The sequence below is a fragment of the Giraffa tippelskirchi genome, chromosome 3 (genome assembly GCF_054371585.1).
Source record: "Giraffa tippelskirchi isolate mGirTip1 chromosome 3, T2T-mGirTip1v1.2.pri, whole genome shotgun sequence".
Taxonomy (NCBI): Eukaryota; Metazoa; Chordata; class Mammalia; order Artiodactyla; family Giraffidae; genus Giraffa; species Giraffa tippelskirchi.
Window position 1 is genome coordinate 86,993,365 of NC_137277.1, and position 19,141 is coordinate 87,012,505.

General features: G+C 39.6%; 2 long non-coding RNA genes across 2 annotated transcripts in view; one reads left to right on the plus strand and one right to left on the minus strand.

Moving 5' to 3' along the window:
- Window positions 1–898: 898 nt before the first annotated feature.
- LOC145541415 (uncharacterized) lies at window positions 899–2,307 on the minus strand. The gene is made up of 2 exons (XR_014078993.1): window positions 2,160–2,307; window positions 899–1,600 (listed from the first exon to the last, which is right to left on the minus strand). It is a non-coding gene; the product is annotated as an uncharacterized LOC145541415 (long non-coding RNA).
- An 87-nt stretch (window positions 2,308–2,394) lies between these two features.
- The window catches only part of LOC145541416 (uncharacterized), a 38,974-nt gene continuing 22,227 nt past the window's right edge, over window positions 2,395–19,141 (plus strand). Inside the window, exon 1 of the long non-coding RNA XR_014078994.1 lies at window positions 2,395–2,508. This is a non-coding gene — a long non-coding RNA (uncharacterized LOC145541416). The remainder of the gene's footprint in view (window positions 2,509–19,141) is intronic.

Consider the following 19,141-nt stretch of genomic DNA (forward strand, 5'->3'; position numbering starts at 1 on the left):
GACTTAGTGACTCAACAACAACAACAACAATAATATAGTTAAACAACCATCAACCCTATGTAAGCCCAAACCAGACCCAGATTGATTAATTTTCAGGTTAGAAGCATTGATCTGTAATATCCCTCTTTGAATAAATATCCATTCAACATTTGACCTTACTCAGTTCAGTTCAGTTCAGTCACTCAGTCGTGTCCAACTCTTTGCGACCCCATGAATCACAGCACGCCAGGCCTCCCTGTCCATCACCAACTCCTGGAGTTTACCCAAACTCATGTCCAAAGAGTCAGTGATGCCATCCAACCATCTCATCCTCTGTCGTCCCCTTCTCCTCCTGCCCCCAATCCTTCCCAGCATCAGGGTCTTTTCCAATGAGTCAACTCTTCGCATGAGGTGGCCAAAGTATTGGAGTTTCAGCTTCAACATCAGTCCTTCCAATGAACACCCAGGACTGATCTCCTTTAGGATGGACTGGTTGGATCTCCTTGCAGTCCAAGGGACTCTCAAGAGTCTTCTCCAACACCACAGTTCAAAAGCATCAATTCTTCGGTGCTCAGCTTTCTTCACCATCCAACTCTCACATCCATACATGACCACTGGAAAAACCATAGCCTTGACTAGGCAGACCTTTGTTGGCAAAGTAATGTCTCTGCTTTTAAATATGCTATCTAGGTTGCTCATAACCTTCCTTTCAAGGAGTAAGCGTCTTTTAATTTCATGGCTGCAATCACCATCAGCACGTTACTGACTTTAGACAAATTTCAGGGTGGTTAACACAGAAATGAGCTTCTAATTATACAGAACTGTTGATTAACAACATGTACAGATTTGTATAATGGGAAAGGAACTTTGGGTTGCTCAGTGATCTTTCTAGCTATACATGAATATAGAAATCTTGGTCACTGACAGGTGCTGAGCTTTATATGTATATATCCCTCACTATCACCCAAGCTCCCAAACCGTGCATCCAACTCCCCACTGGATATATCCTGGAAATCTACAGATGCGTCAAATTGAGCATGTCTGAAACTGACCAGTCATCTTTCCCAGCAAGACTGCTCCTCCTCGTTCACCATCTCACTGAATGGAAACCACAGTTCCTTCAGTCATTCCAGCCACAGTCCTGCAAAACCATCCTTTCACCTCCCACATCTATCACTGTTGATTCCATTCCCTAAATATTTTCTGGAGGCAGCAGAAAGACATCTGTGGTGCTGAGCGGGCAGGCTGCAGCAACTGTGACTCTAGCTAGCATCAGATCCAGGCAGATGGTCCTCACACTGCCCAAGAAATGTGGCAGCAGGAAATAAGAATCTAGGCACAGTGACCAACAGGGCTAAGGTTCAACCAAAACAGCCCTGGGCTCAGAGAACTAATAGATTGGTGAGACAAGCCAGGGGTGGAGACACAAAATAGGGGCTCCCAGGGTTGGGATGGTAGGCAGGGACTAGGCCACACATGGCCTGAAAATAGAGTCAATTGCTAGAAGACACAAGGTGAGAACTGAATCAGCATTAAGGGTGACCTCAGGCAGAGCCACAGAGCAGTAGATCCCATGGTCCTTTTGTTTCCTTGGTCCTGAAGCCAGTTAACCTCAGAGAAGCTGAAATGGGAATAAAGGAACAGGTGGAGTTAGATCAGCTTTTGGCTTCTAGGACTTTGGGGCCAGTGGTCATCACATCAGCTGTCACTGGGCGCTTTTTATAACTCTCTCACTAACAGCTCCCTCATTGTTTTAACTTACTGCCTAAGAAGCTCTTCTCTAAACAATTGCACAATATCAAAGGACCAATATTTGTGCCATTGATTTCACTGTTCTCAAGTGTATTCCAGACTATCAAGTTACCAAAGTAAAGACAATAAATTGCAGGAGATGAGGCCTCCATCTTGCTTGGCATCAGTGCTTCCCTGGCTCTGAGAACTGCGCCTAGCCCATGGTGAACACTCAAGAAATAGTCATTGAATTTTGAATGGATTACAATGATATTATAGTGGTATTTATCACTTTGGGCATTACAGATTTACAATTCTAATAGTTCAAGACTCACAAAATCCTTTGTTATAAAGGCAAGTGAAAAAATAAGAACATAAGTTTGTAAATAGAGTATGGTATCAATCACTTATAAACAATTATGCAGGGAAAAAACTAGAGGGAAACTCACCAAAATGTTAAGAGTGAATGCCTTTGTGTGGCGAGACAACAGGGCCCAGAAGAGGAGTTAGTAAAGGAGAGCTGGATGGTCCTAGAGGGAAAAGGTTTCATTGACTGAGTGGGGATATAAAACCACTCAGGGAGAAACAAACTTTCTCAGAAAGCATGACATCCTCTATGCAAAGGACAAAGGGAGTGTGACATCAGAGAACATCACATTTTAGCAGCTTTTAGACAGTTAAGACAGTTAAGGCTGAGAAAGTACAGCCCTGCAGAAAGAACTTGATGCTGAAACAGTGTTTGTCAAATTGTGTCCCACAGAACCCAGAATTCAATATGTAATAATATTTAGGAAAACTGTAAGTCTCTGATTCAAATTTCTTCAATGTTTACATCACTAAGATAGCAACTATTATCCATTCACCCTAGTTTCAAGTGCATGTTTTTATCCAATGTGTGCTTTTTGATTAACTTTATTAGTAAATGTTAAGTGTTATAAAGCTGACTGCATAAAATAAATCTGTGCTGATAAAGTGCTAGTCATTCAGTTGTGTCCAACTCTGCAACCCCATGGACTGTAGCCCGCCAGGCTCCTCTGTACAAGCAGGCAAAAATTTTGGAGACAAGAATACTGGAGTGAGTTGCCATTTCCTTCTCCAATGCTGATAAAACATTGGTCTTATCGATTTTCCATATTGGGCTTTGAGTTTTATTAGAAAATTTTATTGGGGAAAAAAAAGGTTCTATTGCTTAAAAACAAAAGTGAAAACTACTGCCTTCAGTTTCCACCGTCCCCATCTTGAAGCTGCCCGCTGTGCAAAATGGAGGAAGCTGAGTCAGGGCCCACATTACAAATGCTAGGGAGTTTTATCTTGATGGCAACAGAATCACTGATGCATTTGTAAGCAGAGGGGTTACATGTTCTAATTTTAAGACATATTTTGGGGAGCTGTTTGAAGATGGACAGGTGGGCAAACCAAGAACAGAGGCAGGGAGAGCAGTTAGTAATTTAAGTGAGAAATGATGAGATGAAAGAGGACAATGTGAGAGCTGGGAATAGAGTTGAGAAATATTTATAAGATAGAAACAGTAAGATTCCAGGGCATAGCACACATGAGAACTCTGAGCAGTATTATAATCTGGTTCATTTAATGAGTTTAGGTGCAAAGTGATATTCTATGAACACAATTTGAATATGAAAGCAATCAGATGTAGAAATTTGTGTACTAATTTACTTTTATTGAACAAAAAGCATAGTCAGTAGACTAAGAGATGACACATCCAAATTAGAATAACTCAAGGAGAGTGCATTTACCAAAGGGACCATAACTTCCCCAGATACGAGGGGTGAGGGAAGCACTTAACCAGTCCTGAATATCCATTGAAATCAGTCCTTAATATTCATTGGGAGGACTGATGCTGAAGCTGAAACTCCAATACTTTGGCCATCTGATGTGAAAAACTGACTCATTAGAAAGGATCCTGATGCTGGGAAAGATTGAAGGCAGGAGGAGAAGGGAACGACAGAGGATGAGATGGTTGGATGGTATCACCAACTCGATGGACATAAGTTTGAGCAAGCTCTGGATGTTGGTGGTGGACAGAAAGGCCTGGCGTGTTCCAGTCCATGGGGTTGCAAACAGTCGGACACGACTGAGTGACTGAACTGAACTGAGGGAAGAACGATGGATGATACTCAGGAACCTGCGTGGAACTCAAAGCTGTAGAGCTGTCACCAGTCCTGAAGCTTAAAAGATGAGAGGAAGGAGCGTAATGGAAAATTCTGAGAGGAGAGAAGATTCTAGGGTGTGAATTGACTTGAGAGGAGCAGTGACCTTCTAGCCAGGAACCTAGGCAGCTAAGTGTATCTTATAGGGAAGCCACTAGGGGAATATGTGTCCTGATGTCACTCTCACTCTAATCTTCCTGGGGCTGTCTGTTAGCCAGACCCACTCAGAAGCCAGAGAGCACAGGAGGTGATCCAGGCAGCTCAGCCTCCTGAAGCAGAAAGAGGGGTGGAGAAGGATAAAGCAGGGTGGAGGGGTAAAGTATCATAGAGAGAGTATAGGATGACCTGTTAAAGCTGTTTTAATTCAAATAATAGAATAAACACTTGTTTCTGGTAGACATCTTTGCATACTAAGTTTTGGATTTCAGCTATTTGTAACTACTGACTTCATCTCAGGGTAGGTACATGTCAAAAAACACTCAACAGAGATTAGAACAGTGCCTACAAGGAGTGTGTGTGTGTGTTTTCACTAGTCAAGGGCAATATTTTCCAGGAAGGAGAACAGTATGTTTTTTGTCACTTATATAAGAAACTGCATATGGAAGTGAGTTAACTGGTACCATATTTTTAATTAATTCTAATAATAGTTAGAATCTTGTTGGGCAACATCTCAACCTTTATTTTGAACTTATGGGATATAGAGGAAGAAAGGAGATTGAGGACTCTAGAAGTCTTTAAACGTATTGTATTTTATGGAGATAGATCCATAACTTCCTTTTTTCTCCACCTAAATGCAGAATCATTTAAGAGAGAGAGGGAGAGAGAGTTGGAGAGAGATGAATTCAGGCAGATGGAGATCACAACATCACCCTATTATTGGTAAAGCTGCAGGACACTGTAACATTCTAATATTCACCTTTGAACTAGGCAGCCTCACCTAGTCAGTCACTGACAGCCCTGAACAGCACCTGGTCTCCTTGGGGAAGGGGGCACAGCTTCTATAAAGCCCCCATCAGAGAAATGAGTGTGCTTTCTTTAAGTACATGGATGCCAAAGGCAACAAGAAAGAATAGAGGAAGAAGGAAACTGATTATACCCAATATTTTTTCTCCCAAACTCACCAATTAGATAATTCTCTCTTCCTCTTATAGGGAGGAATAAGGGAAGGGATGGGAAGAGGGCAGGAGTGGTACTCTGGAAGAGATCTCATGACAAGGAAATGTAAGGTGAGGAGAAAGGAATCTCTTTGCTGATAGAAGGCAGTATCTTGGCTAACTGGATGCTATTAGGGAATATATGAGAAGAGGAAAAATTGTGACTTAGTTTGTGAAACGTTTGCCTTGACAAGCCGCTGTACATCCCCATCTTCCCCTTGAGAAGAAGATGGAGATGTACAGCAGGCAGTTGTATAAGTGGATCTGGAGTTCAAGAGAGGAATTGGGCTGTAAATGTAGATTTGAAAGTCATATATGTATAGATAAATGAAGATGGATATGGATAACAATGCCTTGAATTCAATGTACATAAAAATAGAAGAGAGCTCTATATGGAAGCCTGGAGAACACCAGTATTCAAGGAAACAGGTGGAACAAAGTGATTATAAAAAGTAATGAAAAAAGAGACGAGAAGAGTCAAGAGTAAGTGGGATTATGTAATCTACAGATTCCACAAGAAGGAAGCCACTACCTGTTACACTAGGCTGCTCAAAGTTGTGAAACCATCTTTGACTATGCTCTTCATATCTAACTTGGTCAAAGTCACCTTGGTGAACTAGTTTTAAGAGGAACCCAATGACTCAGCTGGGATGAGATAGAACACAGGTGAAGGTATTCAGGAGTAGAGTTTCTGAACTCAACTCAAATTAGTGGGTTTTCATTATGCACATTTATAAGGTGTGGTGATTAACAGTATAGTGGGGGAGGAAACACAGAAATTAGGAAAATGTAGGGATTTCCCCCAAGTTGGGACAATACCTTGATTTAATTTTTCTAGTCTACCTTCAGTTCTGGAACTTCTGACAGTATCTGAATTGGGGTAGAGGTAGTAGGGAGTCATTCAAGAGGGTGGTCTGGACAACTTTATTAACAATGAAGCAGGGCCACACACTGAGGAAAGATCCAGAAGTCAATGCCTCTTCTGTACCTTATTCATAGAGATTTTTTGATTCAGGTGGTTTAAGGCATTAATTGGCAAACCATCAGTTAATTGAAAAAGTAAACTATCTATTACATCCAATTTCTCAACCAGACTAGATTATTAAGATGTGTGAAATCATTGAAAAATCAAAGGAAATACATATATATGCAGAGTAAATGGATCATCACACTTGAAGCTAACTCAAAGAATAGTAAGGCCCATGCCAAGATGCATCTCTGCGTGTGTGCGCGCTCATTTCTTAAAATCATTCTTTGACTGACATTTATTTTATAGGGCTTCAGGATGAAATAAGAAAAAAGAAAAATACATGAAACTTATTTAGAAAATTGACTATCACATAGTGTCCAATGAACATTTTTAATTATTATTATCATTATTGTTACCACTATTACTCCCCCCTTTTAGGAATATAGAAATAGAGGAACTGTGCATATAGATAGAATCTTTCTTCAAGATACTTCCAACAAACAATTTGAGATTTAGAAGCCTCTGGAATGGTAATTTTTGAACTTTTATAACTCAGAGAGGCTGGTGAAAAATGCAACCTCTCCTTGAGTGAATTCACCTATACACAAAATATTGCACAAATTTTGAAGGAATAAGCCCTTTCAGCATAAACTCTAGACTTTGCAGGGTGGTGAGACAGGGAGCCAGTTGCAGTTACCGTAGACAATGTCTACAAGCACTATGTTAAGTGTGGAGATAGAACACAGACACATTTTAAAAAGATTTTAAAATAGCCACTAACCTCATGCAGCCAACATTCAATGGAATAATAGTGTGTGTCCAGGCCTCTGTTGAACATTCTGGAAAATGCTAATATCTGTAAGGCTCTAGATGTCAGGATCTCAGATTCTTGTGGTGGAGAAGTACTAGACCAGAGTCATGTTCAAAGTTCAGAGGCACAGGGCCAGGAGCCAGCTTGCTGGAAATGGCGACTGAGTGATTATATTTTTTCCTGTAAAGCTTATGATGAATTAAAAATGTATTTACTGAGATGCTGTAGTCAATAAAAGCCCCAATTAAGGCACCATTAAGGGACTTAACAGTGTAATGGTGAGGAAGACATTCCTGAAAAGTTCAATGATCTCAGATCCTGACACTGCCAGAAAGTCATTAGTCATTAATTCCATGTCTGGATCTCAATTACAAAGTTCTCTATAAGAAAAACCCATGGCATTTAATAGCACACAAGATTATACCTGATTTGTTACAGAGAGGAAGATATATCTTTTCAAATGTATTGTTAAATCTCTATGTTTTCAGTTAAGAAAAGTGGCCAGTTATGAGCAGAAACTGCTGAGTGAAAATTCATAGCATGATCACGTGCCAATTAGATAAGTATTACCATTGAATTAAAAAATAATGGAAATGTAAAATTGAACATAGTATTGTGCTGATTAATAAGACTATGACTGTGCCTATATTGTTTAGTTGCTAAGTCATGTCCAACTCTTTCGCAAGCCCGTGGACTGTAGCCTGCCAGGCTCCTATGTCCATGGGATTTTCAAGGCAAGAATACTGGAGTGCGTGGCCATTTTCTTCTGCTCGAATCTGTGTCTCCTGCATTGGCGGGTGGATTCTTTACCACTGAGCCACGGGGGAAGGCCCATCAAGTAATTCAGTTAATTCCCAGTGCAATGTGTAGCAACTCCTTCAGTGTAAAGCTACATTGAATCTAGAGAAAATTAAGCATATAGAGTCTCTTCTGCCTTCTTAAATATTCGTGCATTTATTCATTCATTCAACAGCTATTTACTGCGAACATCTGTATAAGGCTTAGTGATGGGCACTGGGAAACCATGTGAGCCATACAGTCAAGGTACTCATGAATTGTACAGTCCAAACAAATGATGATCAGCTGTGATAAGTACTGGGAAAGAGTAACCCCAGTGCGGGTAACAACAGACTGAAGATCTTTTAAGATAAGGTGGTCCAGGGAAGCCCTCTCAGGAGTTAGTTCAAAAAAGATCTGAATCATAAAGAAGTCAGTCTTAAAAAGGCAAGCAGGGGAAGAAGGGAAGGGTGGAACTTTTGGGCTCCTTAGCATCTGAATTCCTTTCCTGAATGCCTTCTCAGGAAGCAAATCTCAGTAAGGGGCTGCTGCTGCTGCTGCTGCTAAGTCATGTCAGTCGTGTCCGACTCTGTGCGACCCTTAGACAGCAGCCCACCAGGCTCCTCCGTCCCTGGGATTCTCCAGGCAAGAATACTGGAGTGGGTTGCCATTTCCTTCTCCAGTGCATGAAGGTGAAAAGTGAAAGTGAAGTCACTCAGTCGTGTCTGACTCTTCGCGACCCCATGGACTGTAGCCTACCAGGCTCCTCCGTCCATGGGATTTTCCAGGCAAGAGTACTGGAGTGGGGTGCCATTGCCTTCTCCGCAGTAAGGGGCAGGCTTCTCCAAAGCCCACCTACTCTTCTTTCTAGCCTTCCTTGCAGTTAGGGTTTTGGAATGTGACCCAAGTTCGGTCAGAGTCATTTGTCCACGGCAGTAAAACTAGTGATACCAAGAAGCAGAGTTGAGAATTTCTTTTGATCACAGTGAGCGTAGTAGCAACATTCAGTTTCTAGAGCAGTGATTCCAGGATTCCCTTGTTTAAGGGAGCTTTGCACTCAGAGGCAAAGGCAATAGAGCCCTCTTCAGGCTGGTTCTGGGTGTGATTTTGCCTAAAGTTCTGTATGTCCAGCTCTGCTTTATTTCTCCCTAATCTTCAAACCTTGTATTGCAGTCTTCCTGGAAATTCTGGGAGCCACCCAATGCATTCCATTTCTCTTAGGCCTCAACTGGCCAGAGTCAGTTTCTGATGATTCCATCTAAAAGTCCTGATAGGTTGGAGTACATTGTAGCAGAGGCATATGCAATAGTTGTCGTAGGAGAGCTAGAGAGAGAGCTTGGAGGAATGAAGAAAAACCCTGGGTGGCAGCATTAGCAAGAAAAGGTGACTCGTGGATAAGATGGGTGCAGCCAGCAAGTCTGGCAAGAGTCAGAATGAGCAGGCCTCTGGAGCAGAAGTTGGAAATGTGCTGAGCCTACCTTTTCTCAGGGAGACTCATCTAACTCCTGATACAACATGTCTCTACTGATGTCTGAGGACTCTGAGGCAGGACTAAAGTGTTCTGGTTTGGTGGTTGCCACTCTGTTGTGCCAAGGAATTCCAGACCATGCTCTACTGAGAAGACTAAGCCTGAACTTGCCATTTCTAACTCCGTGAGATCTCTCTCTCTCCTTGAAATACCAAGATGTGTGTCTCTAAAGGCATTTGTAACAATTTGGTTATATCTTTTACAATGTCACATCGATCAATAGACACTAGCTAACTCCCTGGGGTCACAGTGGAGAGGTGGGATGATTTCATGCTTTGGATTAAGACAGATCTGGATTTGGGGGGAGGTTCTGTCACTAATAAATTATATGATCTCAGACAAGTTGTTTCACCTCTCAGAAGCACGATTTTCTCACTTGAAAAATGAGGATACCAGTCCCTCAGTGAGGATTATAGCACTGTAAATTACTATGCAGTACCCACCACATAGTAGGCACTTTTAATGTCAGTCCTTTTGTTCCTCAGTATTTCATTGAATTGAAGTCTTCTGCAGCTACAAAAACAATATATTAATAAATTCGTTGCTTTTGTGCTTACCTTATTGTAAAGTGCTAATTTAGAATCAAGTAACATATATTACTTTCTTAGGTAAGAATTTGATTATGAAAATTTCCTTTTTCTCAAACATTCCCTAAAAGGTTATTGCCATTTACTCAGCTCACTCCAGCAAAATTACTAACCAAAAAAAAAAGTTTTTTCCCCCTTACAACATCCCTACATTAATAATGTAGAGTACAGGTAAAACACTGTGTCCAAAACCACAAGGTAGATTTTGTTTCTCTTGAGAAGCAGCTGTACTAAGTCACTTCAGTAGTGTCTGGCTCTTTGCAACCCCATGGACTGTTGCCCACCAGGCTCCTCTGTCCATGGGAATTCTCCAGGCAAGAATACTGGAGTGGGTTGCCACTTCCTCCTCCAGGGCATCTACCCAACCCAGGGATCAAACCCATGTCTTCTGTGGCTCCTGCATTGCAGGCAGATTCTTTATTGCTGAGCCACCGGGGAACCCCGGAGGAATATATTATTCAAATTCTGAATGTCCTAGCCAAAATATTCCCTTATATAATATTCCCTGGGCTTGAGTCTTTTTTCATTTTAAGAACTTGAAATTATAGATGCTCTATAGATTTGTCATTGACCAAATACGTAACTGAGCTCTGAAGACATTAAAAACTTTGAAACATTCATTACCAAACAAAAATCCTAGAACCTCCCAAGCCCCTTGCTTACTGACTTGCTTAAATAATTTAATCTAATGAATTGAGAGTCTTTTAGAATCCTTTTCTTTCCTCCTTGCCTCCTGGTCTTTTAACATACATTTTCTTATCTCCATTTTCCTCTGATTTCTTTCTTCTGTTTCCTTGATTTTGGCATAGTTTCTCTTCTCACGTCTGGCGCTGTGTTGAGGAAAAAAAGAGGTTATATATGCAAACACACAATGTTTCCCTTCAAATGGCAAATGAGACAAAGCAGCTAGGATACAGGATTCATTTGTCTTTCTTCCTCTAACTACTTTCTGTAAACTACAAGCGCTTGCAACCAGTGAGAGACCAGTCAAGGTAGATCTTGATTTACATAAGGGGTTTGATAATGCTGTTTTTGAAAACCTGCACTCCTCTCTTTAAAAATTTCCACCTTCTTGGCATTGAAGTAGCACTCAACACCGAAAATTCCTACTTAGCCTTGGTGATTGGAGCCTCAAGTGAAAACATCACAACTTCCCACAGAGGGAAGGGAAGAAGCTTTTATTGCTGCTAAGTACAAACGTGAAAAATAATGAAAATTGAAGAATATTCTTATGGGATAATCAGGTGCTTGTAGTCATTTCTTGGCATGTTTGCTTTGGAATTGTAATCACTAACAACAGTTCAGATTCTCAGAGAAAAGAGTATCTACTCGTGAAAACCCTTAGGCAAGACAACTGGAAATGCTTATTGTGAAGAAAAGCAAAAATACAGCAAGATGTATCTGTGGCACATGAGAGGAATGAATAAGTGAGCATTGGAACATTCTTTTGGTATTGGTCTTGAGGTGCAATTGTTTTAGGATTTAACCAAATCAACTTTGAAAGCATCTTGCCTTCATGTAAAGGGCTAATCATACTTAGTAGGAGGAATCAATGCTCAATTCTGCTCTATGGTATAAGTTTTACACACAAGTAAGTAACTGATTTCCAGGCCTCCAAAACCAAACTAGTTAATGAGAGTAAATGAAACCCCTGACTCAACAAACAAACTAATTTAGGGGACTAGCACAACTATTCCATCTTTAACTGTAGGTTTCTGGTGGCCTACATTTAGGTGAGTGCATTCACCTAACTTTCTGCCTCCCACATCCACATTTAAGGAGCCATGTGATTTCATTGGGCCCACTCAAATCATATCATCATCATCTTCTTTTAAGATCAGCTGATTAGCAACCTTAATTCCATCTGCAACCTTTGTTCCCTTTTGCCATGTACCATAACATATTCACATGTTTTGAAGAGTTAGGACCTGGTTTGGTGGGTCCTTATTCTGCCTATCACACTTCTCAATCAGACTGTAAACTCCTTATGTGTCATGTTTTTCTCCGCATTTCTCATAATAAGAATAGGGCTAACTATATTTGCATTTTGATTGTTTCTTGAACTTCTCTTAAAAGCTTCTCAAAGGGTGGTCCAAGGAGCGTTGGTGGTCTTTGACTTTCAGGTATATTGCAAGTTGTATTAAAATTCAAGTCTGAAAAATGTGTAGCTAAAGAACCCTCAACAAGTTGTCTTCATTGCCAATACAAATTTATATTATTTAAAAAAAAGAAAGAAAAGGAATTTAGTGACACTCTTCTACAAAAACAAAGGAGTAAGCCAAGAAAGAAGACACAGGACGTGGGAAACAGGCGAGACAATACAGGGCAGGGGAGAAGGGTGTTCTCAACATCTAACAGTACTGGATACAACCGAGCCACGTGGGAGCTGGAGAGGGTGCGACTCCAGTGAGATGTCTGTAAGATGATTAAAATGGAACAGCTAGATTACTTGGTGTGTCTGATGTACTAGAAGGATACTTACACTTCTTTCAGAGAGTTTGGGGATGAATCAGAAAATTAAGCAAATGAAAATATGAGGCAATTATTGTACCATAAAGAAAATGTATTTCCAGAATACTATGTAGCTTCACTGAGAATAATAATCATTAACAAAATGAATATTGAATTAAATGAAATATTGATTAAATTGATACTGAATATTGATTAAAATGAAAATATAACTACATAGGAGAATGAAGAGAAGATGGTGAGGAGAATATGTGGATAAGAATGAAATTCTCATCTTCTATAGTAGGAAGTCAAATAGAATCTGAAACTGAAAAAAAAAAAATCAAGAAATAGTAGCCTAAGAATATTATCTAGAAACAAGGATAAGCAGCTAAAAGAGCAGATATTATTGGAGGGGAAGTTTGGGGCAGAGTCCTTGTATTATTGTTTGACTGTTTAAACTACATATGTGCATTAATTAATTAAAAATTAAAATTAAGACAAAATATGTCTTAACATTTTGAAAAAAAATTTTTTTAATGGAAGGGTTATTTATAAAGGCAAAATTCTTTTACAAGTTGCCCTCTTTTTCTCTTTCTTTATCTCTTTCTCTTTGTCTCTTTTGCATATGGCAAGTAGTCCACAGGAACTTCTATTCTAACCAGCTGCTGCTGCGAAGTCACTTCACAGAGTGATGTTATTTTATTCCTTGATTCTAAAACTGGAAGGACTACAGTATGATTTAGCCTATTAACAAATCAACATGCAGGCCAGGTAAAGGTGATCAGATGGTGCCTGTACAAAGAGATCAGGAAGAACTGTGCCAGGAATGGCAGGGCATTTCAGGAAGAGTATCTAATGGGGATGAAAAAGAGTACTGATAAGGAAATAATCTGGCTTATATTTCTGTCAAACTGAACAATTGGCTGTTACCTAAGTGTAGCATGTTTTCTTTCCAGTTGGTTCTTCATATACATTTATAAACCAAACATAACTATATTCATCATTACTGATATTACCTTGGATATCAGAAGATGCTGAGCTACCCATGCTTGCATTATTAACTCTTTTACTTTTTTTCTGGGGGGCTGTCCATGCTTGCTTTGTAGGATTTTAAATAACTCCTAAAATGACATATCCAGAGGAGACAATTTAATTCAATTAAGATTTGGCAAAACCTCTTGCCTCCTTCCTGTTCTCTCTCTGCCTTATAGTTTAATAATTATGAGCACACAGTTAGGCAATGATTTGTGGGGCAGTGAGACAAGATTGTAAAAATTAGAATTGTCTCAGTAGTTCCAGCAAATGTGGTTATCCCAGGTTCTCAATTGCGTGTTTTTTTTTTTAAGTACCAAGGTAGTTGGGCAAGGTTATGGATTTACAGATTAGTTTTCTTCTACTTGTTTTTTGAATTAAGAGGCCCTAATCTTCATTGTGTGTGTGTGTGTGTGTGTGTGTGTGTTGTGTGTGCTCAGTCGTGTCTGACCCTTTGGGAGTCCTGTAGTCCACCAGACTCCTCTGTACATGGAATTTTCAGGCAAGAACACTGGCGTGGGTTGCTGTTTCCTTCTCCAGGGGATCTTCCCAGTCCCAGAGCTCGAACCTGCATCTCTTGTGTCTCCTTCATCACAGGTGAATTCTTTACCACTGAGCCAAATGGGAAACCCCAATCTTCATTATACATTTTCCCATTAAGTTGGGCAGTTTGATTAGTCAACCCCAGGAAGAGGTGTTTGGAAGCAGGAGGAACTGGAGCTACCAGGCCAAAGAAGCTAGTCAAGAATGGCAGGCAGTAGATACAATCAGGCAAGAGGGCAATGTCTCTCCCTGATTCTGACAATATCCAGTAACAATGGCTCTGTTCTGTTACAGTTCATTCAATTTTTACTAAGCATCCCAGTGCCTGCCACTGTTCTAGATGCTGGGGATACAGTTGTGAACACAGTGTCATAATTCTGTCCAGTCTTATCTTTTTCAGATGCAGCCATGCAAATTAAGAATACAATTGAATTTTCTAACCCTTATTTAAAACCCAGTCCAGCATTCTTACTGGCTTCATTTGACCAAAAACTTCAGAGGAAAGAGACTTTCCCATGAAATTTGCAGTGTCCCCAGCTTCTGATCCCTCAGGGGGAAGAAGCTTTATTTCTTGGGTAGTTTGCTCCAAAGTGTTCTCCCACCCCACCACCTCTCAGATAAAGGACTAAATTCCATGAAAAGCCACAGCTACCTGGAAGGAAAAATCAGTCCCTAATAATATTACACTTGCACAAATTGAAATGGGGTTAAAAGCTCAGATTGTGGATTCTTAGATTTTTTGCTAAGCTGGAAGCTTTTATGGGCTCACTTTAAATTGAGAGGCAGAGTTTAGATCCTTTTGTTACTTAAGAGACTGAGCAAATTAGCAAGTCCGAGGCAAATCTTTTTTGATTACTGAACTATTACAAATGCCTCCTGGCCAAAGAATAACCTCTCTCCAGAGGGAAATGTGCAGCAGGACCTTTTGCTTAAATTCATAAAATCTGTTAAAGCAAATCTCTCACATTTCCATTAAGTCGGTAAATTACTTCTAGGGGAAAAGGATAAAATGCCAGCAATAAAATGGCTGGACTATATTAATGATGGGAGGTGGAGCTGCAAAGGTGGAAGAATTGATGCTACATTTACGGCGCAGAGAATTTCAGGCTTTTTCACGTGTTGAGCTAAATGTAAATGATGTCACCTTCTCCTCCCCTAGTGAGAGACAAAGTTATCTGTCCGCAGAGGCTTCACCAAATGCGTTGTGTGGCTGACATTAAAATGACTACAAGGTTATTTCTTTCCATATCTATCCCCTTGGAAAAATTTTCAAGATTTCATTGTAGATGGGAAAAATGCATAATGCCATCGGAAACAAAGCCCTCGCTACATTCTTGCTACTGGATTATTGCCATTCTATCTCAATGCTGATTGAAATCCAAGATTTGGTATCTGAGCCTTAATGAGATGCTGGCAAATATCTTTCTGCCCCGCTGGAAATGTAATCTTTCTATTGAACATTTTGTCCCAGTAAATCTCATCTGCAATAGCATTTTGCATTTGAATCAGGGAGGTCAGTGCTTGATAGCAGACCATGTGGTGCTGGCTCTGTTCACTTTTGGGTGAAATTGATCCCTGAAGGTGTTGAAAGTACAGCAGTGAGTCATTAACCATAATTATCTCATCGCTTCATCCAGATGATTAAAGTCATCATATCACTGCCCAATTTGTTATGTGTCTAAAAATCAGACTTTCCTATAAAAGTAACTTGCCAATTCCTGTGTCCACAATGCTTCCCAAATATATAGAATTAGCATATTGTCTCAATGCATCTAGTATACAGGCATTATATTTACTTAGAGAAACTCATGTATGTCATAATGGTTGTCCCTAAAAGGGTCATATTTTTATACCTTTCATACATTTCTGTTTTGCGTGAGTGAAGAAGTAGTTCATGCTGTGAACTTAACCTAAAATCTAAAGTTAAAATACTCTCTTTTCTAACCATCAGCATTTTCTGTGCCTTTGAACAGAGTTAATCATCAAGCATAATGCTAAATTATACTTTTGTTTCCTAAGGCTGAGATAGCAGAAAAGGGAGTGTCTAGCTAGTGGTTTTTTATACAGAGTAGAAGCAGCAGCAAAACACATTTTACAAATATTTGGCTTGTTAGTTAAATAATTTATTCCATATCTGTAAGGCCTCTAGAATGCATGTACACATATATATGCATATTTTTAAAGTAAATGTATGCTACCAAAATATAAAAACTTGCTCTTCATGCTGTGCTAATATCAAAAGACTGAGCATTTAACTGCTATGTGGACATGGCTTTGCACATATAAATTGCAAATTTACATGTAAATTTGCACATCAAAAAGGCCTAGCGTATTCTAATTTAAATTCACTTAATTTAAATGGTGACAGATTATGGTTCTTTGCAATATGATCAATTTAATCAAAAAATGAATAGAACTACCAGAGAGATTTGCCTATATTAGTAGACCAAAAGATTGGGTTGCAAACCCAGTCATTGAAATTTTAAGTATTGAAGAAATTCTAGAAAATAAACAGCTAGTAAATGAATGAATTTTAAGTTTGAGCAAATATAAGACCTCATACAATTTCAGAGTACTAAACTCACTGTCATCATAATGTAACCTTAAATAGAGAAAAAAGAAGGGACAATTTTGGTACAATGATTTAATAATGCTGCTGCTAAGTTGCTTCAGTCGTGTCCGACTCTGTGCGACCCCATAGACGGCAGCCCACCAGGCTCCCCTGTTCCTGGGATTCTCCAGGCAAGAACACTGGAGTGGGTTGTCATTTCTTTCTCCAATGCATGAAAGTGAAAAGTGAAAGTGAAGTCGCTCGGTCATGTCCGACTCTTCATGACCCCATGGACTGCAGTCTACCAGGCTCCTCAGTCAATGGGATTTTCCAGGCAAGAGTACTGGAGTGGGTTGCCATTGCCTTCTCCGATTTAATAATAGACCAATACAATTTTCTCTAAGTAGAGAAATAAAAATATTTTAATGTGCCTCAAGTTTTTGTAATATGTATTTTAAATCTTAACATTGTACAAGCACTTTGAGCCAGCAATTCCAGTCTTTAGAAATTATACAATTGAAACTAAGAGTGTAATAAGGATGCTTGAAGGAGTTTAGTTACAATTATCATAGTGCTGTTCAACACAGCAAAAATAACATTAGAAAAGTCTAACAATTTTATACTAATGATTTGGCAGGGCACATTATTTCCAATACAGAATATGGATTCTATACAATGGAATACTATGTAGCTATCAAAATTATGTTGCAGAAATATAATTAGAGAAATGTATTTGTTGGTATAGAAACATATTTTCAATGTTATGCTGTGTAAAAAAAAGAAGTTCAGTTTGTACAACAGTACACAAGTATGAAGGACTTCCCATATGGCACAGTGCTAAAGAATCTGCCTGCCAATGCAAGAGACATAGGTTCAATCCCTGGGTCGGGAAGATTCCCTAGAGTAGGAAATGGAAACCCACTTCTTGCCTTGAAAATTCTTTGGACAGAGGGGCCTGGCGGGCTATAGTCCATGGGGTTACAAAGAGTTGGTCACAACTGAGCAACTGAGCACACATACAAGTATGATCCCATATATATGAATATGTGTATTAGGTGCATGTGTTTGTTTTCAGGAAAAGTCACCAAAACATTGAGTAGTGATCTCAGAGTGGCCAGGTATGCGATTTTTATTTTCATTTCTTTGTCTATTTTTTTATTTGCATAATTTTAAAAATTAAAAATATAACAGAAATGGATTGCTCCACCATGCCATAAGTGTTATATATTATTCTAAGATTATTCTAGGATTCAATCTGGCTTTGCCATTATTCTCTTAAAATTGAGGGAATCCAATCTTAGCAATTTTCCAATCCCCTCTCTTCTCTTGAGATTGGAAAAGAAACTCCAGGAAATTGGAGAAGAGCCTCTGCTCTCCAGTTCATTGTGGTTGGCACTTCTGATAACTCCTCATCCAAAAATGAGTGGCTTTACTGGTGGCCATGTGCTTCCTGCTCAGTGTGGCCACAGGGACCTTTACTGGGGTTTAGGGCTCAGTCCTCAGGCCTCTGTTCAGCCTTTTAACTTCATGGCAATGCTGGTGGGGCTTGGAAGGAGCTGATATTTCTACCCCCACTTCCAAATTAACAGTATTTAACAAACAGGATTTTTTTAAGGGAAGTTTCAAAAAAGTAAACTACTTTGTTATGCCCTTTATTTTAAAAAATGTACGAGGGATTAATCTCTTAAATACACAAACAGCTCATGCAGCTCAATAACAAAAAAGTAAACAACCCAATTGAAAAGTAGATGGAACATTTAAATAGACATTTCTCCAGAGAAGACACATAGGTGGTCAAAAAGCACATGAAGTGATGCTCAACGTCACTAATTATCAGAGAAATGCAAATCAAAACTACAATGAGGTATCACCTCACACGGGTCAAAATGAAAGTGAAAGTAAAAGTCGTTCAGTCGTTTCCGACTCTTTAAGACCCCATGGACTATCCAGTCCATGCAATTCTCTAGGTCAGAATACTGGAGTGGGTAGCCTTCCACGGATCTCTAGGGGATCTTCCCAAGCCGGGGATCAAACCAGATCTCCCATGTTGCAGGCGGATCCTTTCCATCTGAGCCACAAGGGAAGCCCAAGAATACTGGAGTGGGTAGCCTATCCCTTTTCCGGTGGATCTTTCTGACCCAGAAATTGAACTGGGGTCTCCTGCATTGCAGATGGATTCTTTTCTTTACCAACTGAGCTATCAGGGAAGCCCCAGGTCAAAATGGCCATCATCAAAATAATCTACAAGCAATAAATGCTGGAGAGGGTGTGGAGAAAAGGGAACGCTTCTATACTGTTGTTGAGAATGTAAACTGGTACACCCACTATGGAGAACAGCATGGAGGTTCCTTAAAAAACTAAAAACAGAACTACTATATGATCCAGTAATCCCACTCCTGGGATATATCTGGAGAAAACCATAATCTGAAAAGATACTTGGACCTCAGTGTTCATTTCAGTACTATTTACAATAGCCAGGACATAGAATCAAGCTAAGTGTCCATCAACAGAGGAATGGATAAAGAAGATGTGGTACATATATACAATGGGATATTACTCAGCCAAAAAAAAGAACAAAATAATGCCATTTGCAGCAAGATAGGTGGATCTAGAGATTGTCATACTGAGTGAAGTCAGTCAGACAGAAAAGTACAAATAGTGTATGGTATTGCTTAAATGCAGACTCTAAAAAAATGATTCAAATGAACTTATCTACAAAACAGAAATAGTTATAGCCGTAGAAAACAATCTTATAGTTATGGGGCAGGGAGAGATAAACTGGGAAATTGGGAATGACATATACACACTACTATATATAAAATAGAAAACTAATAAGGACCTACTGTATAGCACAGAAAA